Source organism: Ranitomeya variabilis, chromosome 2, assembly GCF_051348905.1.
Source record: "Ranitomeya variabilis isolate aRanVar5 chromosome 2, aRanVar5.hap1, whole genome shotgun sequence".
NCBI classification, from domain to species: Eukaryota; Metazoa; Chordata; class Amphibia; order Anura; family Dendrobatidae; genus Ranitomeya; species Ranitomeya variabilis.
The window spans coordinates 331783214-331797945 of record NC_135233.1 but is presented as its reverse complement, the minus strand read 5'-3'; the positions used below and the strand labels follow the sequence as shown (position 1 = coordinate 331797945).

General features: G+C 40.9%; 1 protein-coding gene and 1 long non-coding RNA gene across 2 annotated transcripts in view; one reads left to right on the top strand and one right to left on the bottom strand.

The window, feature by feature from the left end:
- GPC3 (glypican 3) overlaps positions 1–14732 on the bottom strand; it is a 726510-nt gene that overhangs the window by 479182 nt on the left and 232596 nt on the right. The window lies entirely within an intron of this gene.
- On the top strand, positions 554–4619 carry LOC143805734 (uncharacterized). The gene is made up of 3 exons (XR_013221311.1): positions 554–752; positions 3067–3118; positions 4532–4619. It is a non-coding gene; the product is annotated as an uncharacterized LOC143805734 (long non-coding RNA).

The window sequence follows — 14732 nt, the reverse complement described above, 5'->3', positions numbered from 1 at the left end:
TGGTGTCACTTGTGGGGGGTTTTAATGTTTAGGCACATCAGAGGCTCTCCAAACGCGACATGGTGTCCCATCTCAATTCCAGTCAATTTTGTATTGAAAAGTCAAACGGCGCTCCTTCCCTTCCGAGCTCTGCCATGCGCCCAAACAGTAGGTTACCCCCACATATCGGGTATCAGCGTACTCAGGACAAATTGCACAACAACTATTGGGGTCCAATTTCTTCTCTTACCCTTGGGAAAATACAAAATTGGGGGCAAAAAGATCATTTTTGTGAAAAAATATGATTTTTTATTTTTACGGCTCTGCATTATAAACTTCTGTGAAGCACTAGGTTGGTCAAAGTGCTCACCACACATCTAGATAAGTTCCTTAGGGGGCCTACTTTCCAAAATGGTGTCACTTGTGGGGAGTTTCAATGTATAGGCACATCAGGGGCTCTCCAAACGCAACATGGCGTCCCATCTCAATTCCAAAAACGGACCAAATTTCAAAGAGACACCGAGGACTACCTGAACAACAGAGTCTATCGATGGGAGGAAACAGCCCACAGAAGACAATATCCGAGATCACGCCGCCCAGAAAGATACACAGCATCCGGGGACTCCTCACCGGCTGGGGGATCCTCCCCGGGCTCTGGAAGCGACACTGGCGGAGCCTCAACCACAAGAACGGCTTTTTTAGGCCCAAGCGGACGCCATGTAGGAGGTCGAGAAGGAAAAGATCGAGAACGCCAGATGACACTTCGATCACAGGTAGGGGTCCAAACCTAGTTGTGAACATTTCTGATTACTCTCTTTCCCCTTTAGAACTAAAGGTACTGAACAAAGGTCTATCTTTCTGCCCAACCCCCAGATGGGACTCCTTCCAGCTAGAAAAAGATCTACAAAGTTTCTACCGCAGCATAAGACTAAAAGTACACTTTGAGGTCAATCCATACTTCACTGGTAACACACTAGGTATATTACCTAATCGGGACGGAGGGCCACTAATCACATTGGACCAACTGGGATTGAGAAATCCCAGCAATTTTATGCCTCCCAAGACAAACCATGCCGTAGAGACCTTCATTGATCTCTTGGATAAAGACATTAAGGAGACTATCCATGACCAACGTGTAGGTCTTCTCCCAGTCCGACACAATTTAACACCACCAGAAAAACAGGCACTATTTTCACTCAAAAACAACAGCAACATTATCATCAAACCCGCAGATAAGGGAGGGGCTGTCGTAGTGATGAACAAAAATCAATACACAGCTGAGGTCAAAAGACAGCTATCAGACACCACCACATATAAAAAAATCCAATCTGATCCTGTCTATAACATCCGTAGAAAGATTGATGCCATTCTTACTAAACATTCACAATTAAAAACTATTGATGCCAAAACCAAAACATACCTGACAAATGAACATCCAGTAACCCCAGTACTATACATTCTCCCAAAAATCCACAAAAACCTGCAGAATCCACCAGGACGCCCCATTGTAGCATCCACCGATTCAATCCTCAACCCCATATCCATCTACCTAGAAAAATTGCTCACGCCATATACTCACAAAACTAAATCCTTCATCCTGGACACTAGCGACTTTTTGAAAAAAATCCAAGACATTAACACGGTTCCAGCTAACAGCATCTTATACACCTTAGATGTTAGTAGCCTATATACCTCAATCTCACATGACAAGGGGATTGAGGCTGTCTCCCTCACACTAACTGAAGCCAAAATTGACACACGTTCCCACGATCTCTGTCTGGAATTACTCAATCTGGTACTCAGGGAAAATTATTTCCTTTTTGAGGATGACTTTTACGTCCAAACGTGCGGGACCGCAATGGGCTCAAATGTAGCCCCGGCGTACGCCAATCTATACATGGACCGCTTTGAACAAGACTTTATTTACCCTAACTCATTATTTCAACAACATGCCCTTCTATGGTACCGTTACATAGATGATATTTTCTGTATTTGGCAGGGTGACCACACCTCTTTAACCACATTCTACAATACCATCAACAGGGTCAGACCGGAACTCAAGTTTTCTATTTCACATCACATGGAAACTATTACCTTCCTGGACACCAAAATATGCAAAGATACCCAAGGTGTCCTTACCACCGATATCTACAGCAAACCTACCGATCGTAACAACCTTCTTTTGTACAATAGCTGCCACCCTAAATCCACAAGAAACAGCCTTCCCCGATCTCAATTTAAAAGAGTCTCCAGAATCGTATCTAGCCCCACTGTCAGACAAACCAGACTGAGCGAAATGTCCAAAAAATTCGAAGACAGACAATATCCATGTACACTTCTGAACACGGAAATGACTAAGATACTGTCAGACACAGATTCTGCAGCTATTCCACCACAGAAACCATCGAGATTACCTTTTGTCCACGGCCATCACCCCTCCATGCAAAGAATTCACAACTTGATCCATAGACAATGGCCCTTGCTTACCAAAGCTTATCCCAAAGTGGAGATCTTCAGAAATCCCCCCCTAATGTGCCTACGCAGACCACCAAACATTAGAGACAAATTGGTTAGGGCCGACATTGGATCTCGTAAACAAACACTAACTCGCACATTGAGTGGACAAAAAAGAAGGGGCACATTTCCATGCTTAAGTTGTATGTGCTGCTCTAATATCATCAAAGGGAGTGAGGTAATTCATCCACGCACAGGAAAAACCTACCCCATTAGGGACTATCATACCTGCGAATCCAACTATGTAGTGTATATCATCAAGTGTCCGTGTGGCTTACTGTATGTAGGCGAAACCATCCAGGCCATTAGAGATCGTATCTCAAGCCACAAATCCACCATCAGATGTGGCAAGACCTGGCTACCTCTACCTGCACACTTCCAGGAAGCCAGGCACAATATATCCCAATTACGGTTCCAAGTTCTTGAAAAAGTTCCCAGACCAAGGCGGGGTGGGAACCACACCCAACTATTAAAACAGCGTGAAACTTACTGGATCTACACGTTGGACACACTCAGCCCAAGGGGTCTCAATCGAGAAATAGATTGGCTAACATAATGTATTTCTTTCCCTAGACCCATTGAATAGTCGCACGCATCCACTCGGCAATTCCCCCCGGTGGAGTTGGTAAGATCCCCTACCACAATATAGAGTCTATCTAAGTTTCCGTTTTCTTCTTCTCTCTTTGTCCCTTTGTGTTTTTTTTCCCTTTTCCCTTTTTCCTCATATGGTTTGGACTCCTACTTAGTTGCAATTATTGTCAATAATATATATGATTTCAACAAATGTGTTTGTAAATTATTCATGGATACCAATACAGCATAATTGTATAACAATATAATTCTCAAACTTATCCTGTAATTTACATGACCAGTATTCACTTAAAATATATATAGATGTATTCACTTTACACACGATTACAATAGATCCAAGATATTGCCCTCCCTTTCTATCTCTGTCCCTGCTTCCCTCCGCCCCTTCTTCCCTTCCAGTTTCAACTCAGCCCACAATAGAGCACAACTGCGCAGGCGCTGGTTTCCCCACTCGATCCCCATGACAACACACAAATTTTGCCGGCCACACACTAATGCAGCCTGTACAGCGCAAGCGCCGGCGTCTCCTCTACTTCCGGTCACATGACCTCGCAGCACCACATGATTAGAAGCGCGCACAGTCACCCAGCGCCAGTCTCAGCTTAGACACGGAAGTGTCAGCCTCACACCGCTGCGCCACCTATGGATGTAGGTCACAACTCCAAAGATAAGTATACCCACATTATTTTCATACTATTATGCCTTACGATCGTTACCATAACATTATCAACTTTCACAGGCACTACCGGACAAACGCTGGGCCTTATAGTACTACGCCCACTGGGGTCTGGACGCCATATCATTGGACACATAAGTCTCCATATATACCACCAGGGTAGGCTCCTACCATACACTATGGGACACAGCATATGATTTGTTCCCATTTGTCTCAGGGTGATCTTTACCAACATACCTTTCCACAGGCCCCTGGCACAGGTTTGCCATCCTCATCCCTACCAACCATTGGCAAAGAATATCCTACGATATATGACAATCAACCAAATTGTCAGGGTAGGTTTCAATTACCCCCTCACATTGTCTCATACATCATGGTGACCCCTCTGGGACATCCACGTATACATGCCCCTCTCTTTTTATTTTTTTCTGACAGGATGATACATTTCCTTGCTCTATATCACCATTTTCCAATCAAGATAGACTCTTCATATTTTAGGTAGGCCACCTTTTTGCCTTGTTCATACGTGTTGGCACAGACACCACGATATGCATTTCCTGAAAACTTATCTCTCTTAATACGTATGTCTTATTGTTTCTTTATCTACGTATGGTATTCCATGACATCTCGCTACAGGGTCACACAGAGACATTTCTCTGTACATGAATGTCACAATTGTATATATTGTATATTAAAATGCACATTTCTTGATATATGTATATACACCAATCATTATACATAGCTAATTGTAAATATTTGTATCTTTTCCAGCGACGTTGTGACCAAGGCTATATACTAGCCGAAACGTCAACGCTTACCAGTCGCTTTTTCTAAAAAACCACTGTAAATAAAATTTCCACCTTAAGCATACCTTCAACTTGTACGTGTGCAGTGATCTTCATATCTACCATCTCAATTCCAGTCAATTTTGCATTGAAAAGTCAAATGGCGCTCCTTCCCTTCCGAGCTCTGCCATGGGCCCAAACAGAGGTTTACCCCCACATATGGGGTATCGGCATACTCAGGACAAATTGCACAACTTTTGTGGTCCAATTTCTTCTCTTACCCTTGGAAAAATAAAAAATTGGGGGCGAAAAGATAATTTTTGTGAAAAAATGATTTTTTATTTTTACGGCTCTGCATTATAAACTTCTGTGAAGCACTTGGTGGGTCAAAGTGCTCACCACACATCTAGATAAGTTTCTTAGGGGGTCTACTTTCCAAAATGGTGTCACTTGTGGGGGGTTTCATTGTTTAGGCACATCAGGGGTTCTCCAAACGCAACATGGCGTCCCATCTCAATTCCAGTCAATTTTGCATTGAAAACTCAAATGGCGCTCCTTCCCTTCCGAGCTCTACCATGTGCCCAAACAGTGGTTTACCCCCACATATGGGGTATCGGCTTACTCAGGACAAATTGCACAACAACTTTTGGGGTCCAATTTCTTCTCTTACCCTTGGGAAAATAAAAAATTGGGGGTGAAAATATCATTTTTGTGAAAAAATATGATTTTTTATTTTTACGGCTCTGCATTATAACCTTCTGTGAAGCACTTGTTGGGTCAAAGTGCTCACCACACATCTAGATAAGTTCCTTAAGGAGTCTACTTTCCAAAATGGTGTCACTTGTGGGGGGTTTCAACGTTTAGGCACATCAGGGGCTCTCCAACCGCAACATGGCGTCCCATCTCAATTCCAGTCAATTATGCATTGAAAACTCAAATGGCGCTCCTTCCCTTCCGAGCTCTGCCATGCGCCCAAACAGTGGTTTACCCCCACATATGGGGTATCAGCGTACTCAGGACAAATTGTACAACAACTTTTGGGGTCCATTTTTTGCTAAAATAAAACAAATTGGAGCTGAATAAATTTTTTGTGTAAAAAAGTTAAATGTTCATTTTTACTTAAACATTCCAAAAATTCCTGTGAAACACCTGAAGGGTAAATAAACTTCTTGAATGTGGTTTTGAGCACCTTGAGGGGTGCAGTTTTTAGAATAGTGTCACACTTGGGTATTTTCTATCATATAGACCCCTCAAAATGACTTCAAATGAGATGTGGTCCCTAAAAAAAAAATGGTGTTGTAAAAATGAGAAATTGCTGGTCAACTTTTAACCCTTATAACTCCCTAACAAAAAAAAATTTTGGTTCCAAAATTGTGCTGATGTAAAGTAGACATGTGGGAAATGTTACTTATTAAGTATTTTGTGTGACATATCTCTGTGATTTAAGGGCATAAAAATTAAAATTTGGAAAATTGCGAAATTTTCAAAATTTTTGCCAAATTTCCTTTTTTTCACAAATAAACGCAAGTTATATCGAAGAAATTTTACCACTACCATGAAGTACAATATGTCACAAGAAAACCATGTCAGAATTGCCAAGATCTGATGAAGCGTTCCAGAGTTATAACCTCATAAAGGGACAGTGGTCAGAATTGTAAAAATTGGCCCGGTCATTAACGTGCAAACCACCCTCGGGGCTTAAGGGTTTAAATGTCAAAAAAATAGAAGATTCAAACCGCACCCTTTAAGACATTCAGTCTCCAAGGACTTCAGAGCACACGTCCAAAAACCGGGGAGTCCATCCCAGACAGCATAACATATCCAAACGAATCAAGAAGGACAGCGCCACAGTGGATAGTGAAATAGCACAGCTCACATTTTATTCTGCCTCCTGCAGCGACGTTTTGATCAATGGACCGTTATCAAGCACAGTCTACAGCGTTCTAACCACCATTATATACAAATAACCCCACCCCACAATTACAATAGCACCAATGGGGTGTTAGCACACATAGAAAAAAACATACTACGTCTATAACATATATATATAATAATAAAAACAATTCCCCATGAGCTACCCCCATATTAACCCCTAGATTACGCTCTTATGCACTCATCTATACCCATAATAACACAATAGAATTACCATTGCATAAATGTAAACACATAACGTCCCACCAATCATCATATCGCATCTCCATCACCATAGCGATAACCACCCCCATAGGCGTGTCCTTTAAACTCCAGATCCAATCAGGATAATGGTGTCATCCTGTCCTCCAGCCTGTATATCTGTGCATGTCCGCTATCACGATCCGGTCAGTGCATCCCCCACTTCATCGGGCGGCCTCCTTACAGCTGTGTGTCACATGATCGTAGAGCTCGATCTCAATCCCGGAGCACTACGGCGCGACCAGCCTGCGCATGTCCAAGTTCCTTCTTAATGCGCCGCATCTAAGTCCTTCATAGGTAATAATGCGCATGTCACCAATACATCAGTCTAAAAGGCACCGATACTGCGCATGTCAGTTCTCCTCATAGGAACAGCGCAGCTCAAGCCTAAAGCTCCAGCCCCATATAAGAAGGATACCTAAATCAAATCATTAATACATCATATTCAATACAGCATGTGCAAACAGACTCATATATATAAACCAGTGCCTTTAAAGACATATTTATCCGGACATGGCACATTTATCCGGACATAGTTTGAGAGATGAATTGGTGAAGTCGGATATAGGTAGCTCAAAGAGGGATTTACAGACTACTTTTGGCCGTCCTAGTCTTGGTAACTTCCCGTGCTTGGGTTGAGCATGCTGTAGCAATATGGTCAAGGGGACGTCCTTCTGTCATCCGCGCACTGGCAAGAAATATGCTAATATGACTAATAACCTAGTCATGTTAGATGTCTATGAACTCGTAATGACCTGGAGAATCATAATAGCAGGTCAGTTTTAGCATTTAGTGAACCTAGCAAAAAAGCCAAACAAAAAACAAGTGTGGGACTGCACTTTTTTTGCAATTTCACCGCACTTGGAATTTTTTTCCCGTTTTCTAGTACACGACATGGTAAAACCAATGAAGTCGTTCAAAAGTACAACTCGTCCCGCAAAAAATAAGCCCTCACATGGCCAAATTGATGGAAAAATAAAAAAGTTATGGCTCTGGGAAGGAGGGGAGCGAAAAACGAAGACGGAAAAATGGAAAATCCCTAGGTCATGAAGGGGTTAAGGACCTTCCACCTACCTCTAACTTTGTCATTTGTGCCAATGTGCACCATGACCGCTGGGTCCTCACCAGCACCTCCCAGTAATCTGTCCACCCGATCAGCGATGTGTCGCACTCGAGCGCCAGGTAGGCAGCACAGTGTTCGACGATCCCTGTCTTTGTGACAGATTGCCCTATCTGTTCCCCTAATAATTGAGTCCCCCACTACCAGCACCTGTCTGGCCTGCCCTGCTCTCCTATTTCCCTCCTTACTGGAGCAGTCACTCCTCTGGCTTTCAGAGGACATGCCTGGCTGCAGCAGTGCTACCCCTGTACTGCATTATAATCACAATTATAAATTATTAATGGGATCTTCACAATAATCTGTGAACCCCATGAATTATGGGGTATATACTAGTCATGGCATTAGATACTTGACCCTATGCGAGCTGTTTTGATGAGATACCCACCAATCCCAATATTTCACAAGAAACAGGCATATGATAGACTTTCATTCAGTCCCATAGAGGCCAATGAGTCCAATCTATGAATCCATCCACATTCTTTCTGGAGCAGTAGTTTATCAAAACTACTTGGAGGACTTGGAGTGACCACCTCTACAACACTGAAAGAGACCTTCTCTGTATTGCTTTGATGTATTTCATTCATATGTCTAGCCATAGGGGAGTCTCGTTTGTGCCTAATTTCCCCAATGTGCTCACCCACTCTCCTCCTAAATTCTCTTGTGGTTTTACCCACATAGTCTCTAGGACAGTTGCAAGTTGACTTATAGATCATGCAATTGGAAAAATCTATATGATAGTATTTTTTCCCATTGGATGAACTACAAACAAATTAACAGGGTTTCATCCATTTGCAGTTAACACGACTGCCACACTTAAAAAACCCACAGGTTTTGCGGTCCAACCAAGTGCCCTCTGGACTGGCTTTCCTAAAGAAACTGTGTACCAGATTATCTTTAATTTAACGCCCCTTGAGGTCGTGGTCCTACAATTTCAGCCAAATCAGGATCGGCCGTGAGGTTATCCCAGTGCTTATTTAGGATCCACTCTCCAACACTCTCTTATTTTGGCAATCAAGGTGCCAATAATCCGGGTAAGGTCCATATCTGTTGTGGGGCGCTTGGTTTGGGTTTGCAATAAGGCACTTCCGTCACATGATAGAGCATGATTGAATGCTGACTCAATGACATATCTGGGATTACCTTTTTCCATGAATCTCCTCATATCTGTGGACTGATGTAGGAAGTCAGCCATATTAGAGCAGTTCCTTCTTAACCTCAAAAACTTTCCCTTGGGGATACCACTCTTCAAGGCCTGTGGATGGTGGCTATCCCATCTGAGTAAACTATTGGTACTTGTGGGTTTTCAATAGATTCGTGTATTTAATGATCCATCTATTTTCCTATGGATCTGCACATCCAAGGAAAGGCAGGGTAATTTTGTCTAATTTAAAGGAAAATTTCAAACTGATAGTGTTCTCATTCAGACCCTCGACAAAATTAGAGAAACCGGCCTCCGTGCCCTGCCAGAAAACAAAGATGTCATCGCAAACCTGTACCAGACCCCTATTTGTGGATGCCACCACCTTGGTTCATCTGTGAAGACAACGGTTTCCTCCCACCAGCCCAGGAACAGGTTGGCATAAGATGGGGCACAGGAACTGCCCATCGCGATGCCCTTGAGCTGGTGGAAGTACTTCCTGTCAAAGATAAAGAAATTATGGGTGAGCGTAAATTGGAGAAGGTCCAGTACAAATTGATTATGGGCCTTGCATTGGATCACTCTTGATTTAAAAAAAATGTTTAACCCCAATAAGACCAAAGTTATGTGGTATGTTACCATACAGTGCCTCAACATCAATTGAGGCCTTGAAGGAACCCTCATCAACATGAATCCCCTCCAGTTTGAGAAGGAGATCAGAGGTGTCTCTGATGTAGGAGGGAAGAGTGAGCACAAAGGGGCGAAGAATCTCATCGATGTACACTCTACAATTTTGAATGAGTGACTCTGAACCTGAGACTATGGGATGTCCCTTGATGTGACTTAGTCCCTTGTGGACCTTAGGCAGTGTATAGAAAGTGGCCACTAATGGTTTGGATGGTAGCAAAAATTCATTTTTAGAGATTAGACCCTGAGCCTTTGCCAACTCCAAAATACTGCTTAATTCATTTCTGTATATTAAAGTGAGGTCGGACCTCAAAACCTCATATGTGTTAGTCTCTAAGAATGGTGCAACACATGCTCAAATAATCAGTTTCTTCCATTACTACTAGATTCCCCCTTTGTCAGAAGGTTTTATAATCAAGCGATTAATTTTTCATTAACATAGATAGAGCCTGTTGCTCCCCCTGTGATAGATTCGACTCCCCACTTCCAGATGGAATTTTTCAGAGGTCCCTTTCAACCAGTTTAAGAAAGATGTCAATGCTTGTAATGTCCCCTTGAGGTGGCATCCTCGTACTCTTATTTCTAAGACCGATGAAGGGGCCCACACCAATCTGTGTCATTTTCTTCCAATAGTTAGTCTGTTAAGCAGACATTGAGCATAGGGTGGTAAGCAAAGAGTGAACATAATGAGCACTATACTTGCACGGTGATTGTTGTTAGTCCATTAATTTTATTAGTACATTAAATAAAAGTTACATTTTATTTTTACAAAAAATATACCAGGGTTTCTTTTTGCTCTTATTATTTACTAATCCATCAATTTATCGACTTTATAAGGTTTCTCACAAATGATGATAAAATATAAGAGTATAAAATCTGGCATAGATGAAATCAGGGAAGTAAAAATGGAGCACAAGAAAAAAAAATAATAATCTGACGCCAGAAAGACGATCTATCTAAGCAAACAACCTCCATTAGTGTGCAAAACTGCATCTATGCACAATGGCTATCATTTTAAAGTACAGTGAAGAGGTAGAAAAATGTGAAAAAAAATACACTTCTGGAAAGAAGGATTCTCAAATAACTGGAGATTTCCTACTGTGTTTGCCTCTGAGGAATATAAAACTACACGAGAAAGCAGATGTAATACGATGCTCACACTGGGCTCTGTAATCTAATTGTTCCCGGAGCACATTATCTTGACATTTAGAAATATTGTTTTTGAACACTATTATCACACATTCAAAGTTCCTGCCTATTTGAGATGTATAAAATCTGCAGGGCTTCAAAGGAAACAATGACTCATAATTACTTTTTTTTCCTCTTTGCTTGCTAAACTTCTAGGTCTTGTTTTATTTTTCTCTTGGTTAATGGTAAAATTAATTCTTTCCTAAGCATCTGCAAAGATTTATCTCCAAGGCATCATGTTGAGTATCTATAGATGATATACAAATGAATACTGATGGGAAGCTGTCTTTACATCTACTTGAATTTAAGTGAATTGTTTTGTGCCAGAATATTGATTGACAACATTGATGTACATGGCTCTATAGTCTGGTTTTCTATTGTTTTTTAGCATTTTTTTGTCTCCCTGGAGTTAAGTGGATGACTTTGAGTGAGTGGACATGAACCGCTGCCGGTTTGTGTTTTGTAAAATAGCGTTGTACATTTTGTTCCAGTTTACTAGGGTGTAGCATAGCGTGCTGTATTCGTGTCTCGTTCATCGTTCTGCTATGTAGTCATTTAGTCTTGTTTGCAAGAAGCAAAAATGGTTTTGAAAGAGAAAATAAAAACCAGATCAAAGACAAAGTGGATACAGTCAGCTGCGCGTAGTATGACTCATGTAAACCGATCCAGTCCTGCTCTACTGAAACATTGCTTAGTTTGTGTTAGGAACAAAAAAAAACAAAAAAAAGTTAAAAAATACAACTTCCAGATATAATAACTCATTACACTGTTTGTTTGTTTGTTTTGTATGCCTATGTAAAATATCATGTTTGGAAATTAATTGTGGACACCATTTTATAGGGTTTTTTCTATAGAAACAAATTTACATAGAAAGGTAAGCAATAGTGATGTACAAACGTGCTCAGATAAGGTGTGCTAACCAAGTGAAAACTGTGTTTGCGTCCCCGCACCTGCATGTCTCGCGGCTGTTTGACAGGGATTGCCTAACAAACATCCAATTACTGCATGTGTTGCGGCTGTTGAACAGCCATGAGACATGCAGCCGCGGGGACTCAAACATATTTTTCAAGCACACCGAAGACCCTCTGTTAGCACACGAGCATGATCAGATAACTTCTCAGCATGTTTGCTCATCATTATTAAGTAACTTTAAAAATACATTGCATTCTGAACTGCTCTTGCGTTACAACTTGGACAATATTTAAAAGATTATTTCCATTCCTGCCTTTCATGGCTGAGATGAGAATAACGGAGTCTAGGCCCGGCCACCGGATTCTGGTTTCACAAAACAGCTGAGAGCATATACGATAGGCTGTTTGTGTAACATAGAAATGACAGTTACAGAAACAGCTGTGCGCTACACTGTTGGTGTAATTCCCGAGTTGCGGAAACGGCGCAGCTTGCTGTTCTATGCTGTCTCCATTACTCACATTCATTCCTATGAGACTTACAAACCAGCTGTTTTTACAACACAATTTTTTCAACCATTTTAACTCTCCAAGTATCCCTTACTGGTTCAATGACTTACCGTAGATTTATTTGGTGATTTACATTCATGAAAGTGAAGTAATTAAATTAGTGTAAAGGAGAGCTGTTCGTGGAAGCCATTAAGCAATTAATAGGGATTCCATGGGAAGATTTTGTACAAGCCACTCTCCGGAGCAGGTCCCAGAGGTACAGGCATCTGGACTTGTGACAGGTGCACTGCTCCCCTCCTCTGGCCAGTTCTGCCTCTTATCTGATTACATCAAGCCTTAATATTGTTTAAAGTCAGCTTATGTGATGGGACGTCATCTGAATATTCAGGTAGTGGGCGTTTCCGGCTTCTACTTCACGCTTTTATTTATCAATTTCCAACTATGCTACATCTGGTCTCAATTTAAATAATTCGACCGTTGAGCTTGGCTGAATCCGGACTTTTGCTGTTCCAGGTCTGCTACATCTAGTCTCCTTTGCAACTATTCTGTCCCAGCTCTGCTACATCTTGTCTTCACTACAACTCCGCAGTTACAATTCTGCAACATCTGGTCTGCATCACAACAAATGTGCTGTTCCAGGTCTGCCACACCTCATATCCACTACAAGTTTGCTGTTCCAGCTCTTCTACAGCTAGTTTCCACTATAATAATTGTGCTGTTCCAGTTCTACTACATCTGGTCTACACTACAACAATTTCATTGTTAACGCTCTGTTAAATCTGATCTCAACTATAGCTTCGCTGTTCCAGCTTTGCTATATATGATCTTCACTACAAAAACTTTGCTGTTCCAGCTTTGCTACTTCTGATTTCCAATAAAACAATTTCACTATTCCATGCTGCTCAAGATTACCTCATCCGGATCAGAGGTTTCGAGGAGCCATTTTTCCAGGTGAGAAGTAACAAGAATATAAAAATGGCAGCCAACTGAATTGAGCATTCGGTTGACAGTATTCGGAAGTTTAAGGCCAGTTAAAGTCACTAGAAAATTTATGCCTACAGGCTCCTCAGATATAAATCCAGTAGTAGCTGCCAACAAGAGTTAAACAGGACAGATCATAAAAATTGAGATATCATGCGGTCATATCGAGGAGTATGTTCTGCTTCAGTGCATGATACAAACATCCCAAACTGGTGACTAATAATTATTAGACCATGAAGAATTGTGCTAACTATTGACGAGGCAGGAGGCTTTCGTCTATCATTCGTTGGCACTATGCATAAGACTTGCAAGCTTTAATTTAATCCAACAGTATCTTTCAGCAGGCCAATGCTTCACAGAACAGAAGGCGGAAGAATGAGTTGAAGAGAAAAACAGTAACTTGATAAGACAGTAAACATAGGAAGCAAAAATTCAAAGAGGGAAAGAAAATCAATTGATGTGGTAGATTAATGACAAGAGGACACAAGACCAACAATGAAGTATTCTGTCTACAACAATGTCAATAGCAGAGACTCGATACAATTATACAAACAAGGTTCTACATCAAGACCTGGATCGGGGACAGCCTCCAGATGACTGGTACTACAAAGAGAGGAGCAGGAGGAGCAACGAAACACAACTCACTGTAAAATGTAATATTGATATTGAAGTCTAGTTGGTTGTCTGTACTCTGAGTGACAGGCAGCCGCCTCAAGATTTGTGGCAGGTAAAATACGGGCAATTTACATTTTAGCAGTTAGAAAACTCAGCATTTTATATTATTAGCATTTCTGAAAATCTTGCAGTGGGATTACGGTATCAGAGCATAAAGGTTGCACTTTGTATAAATAGAAGTCATAAAAAGAATTTTGAAAACCTATAATCAGGATCTCATGATCATTTTTCTGCATGCGGATTGGACATTAGTAATATCTAAAAGGCTTACCTAAGACATTGATTTACTGTAAGAAATGGCCAGTTGCATCAATAAAGTTTTTATTTTTAAGATATTCTTTTTCATTGTTGTGTTTTTTGTTTAACCAGTTCAAGACCGGGCCATTTACCCCGTTCCTGATCAAGCACATTTTCAGTTTTTTCATACATTCACCTTAAAGAGCTGTAAAAAAAAGTTTGTTATTTGGATATTCAAGTAGTTTTTGCAATTTTTTTCTGTGATGCGAGGGGCTTCATTTTTATGTCACTGTCATATTCTCTCTTTTCTTTTTGTTTTTTTGCTGATGTTGAGCAATATCAGTGGAAAAATAAAGGAAATAAGTGTCTGCTTTTTCCATTGTCCTTTTATTATCGCCACAAAGAATTACTAATATACATTTAAAATGACTTACTCATTCTGTAAGAAGTATTTTTATATATTGGATGATATTTTTTTAATATGGGGTGGGCCTAATAACAGCAATTTGTATTGACAGCACCATTTTTTTTTTTATGCAATTATTTTTTTACCTGTTTTTTTTTATTATTC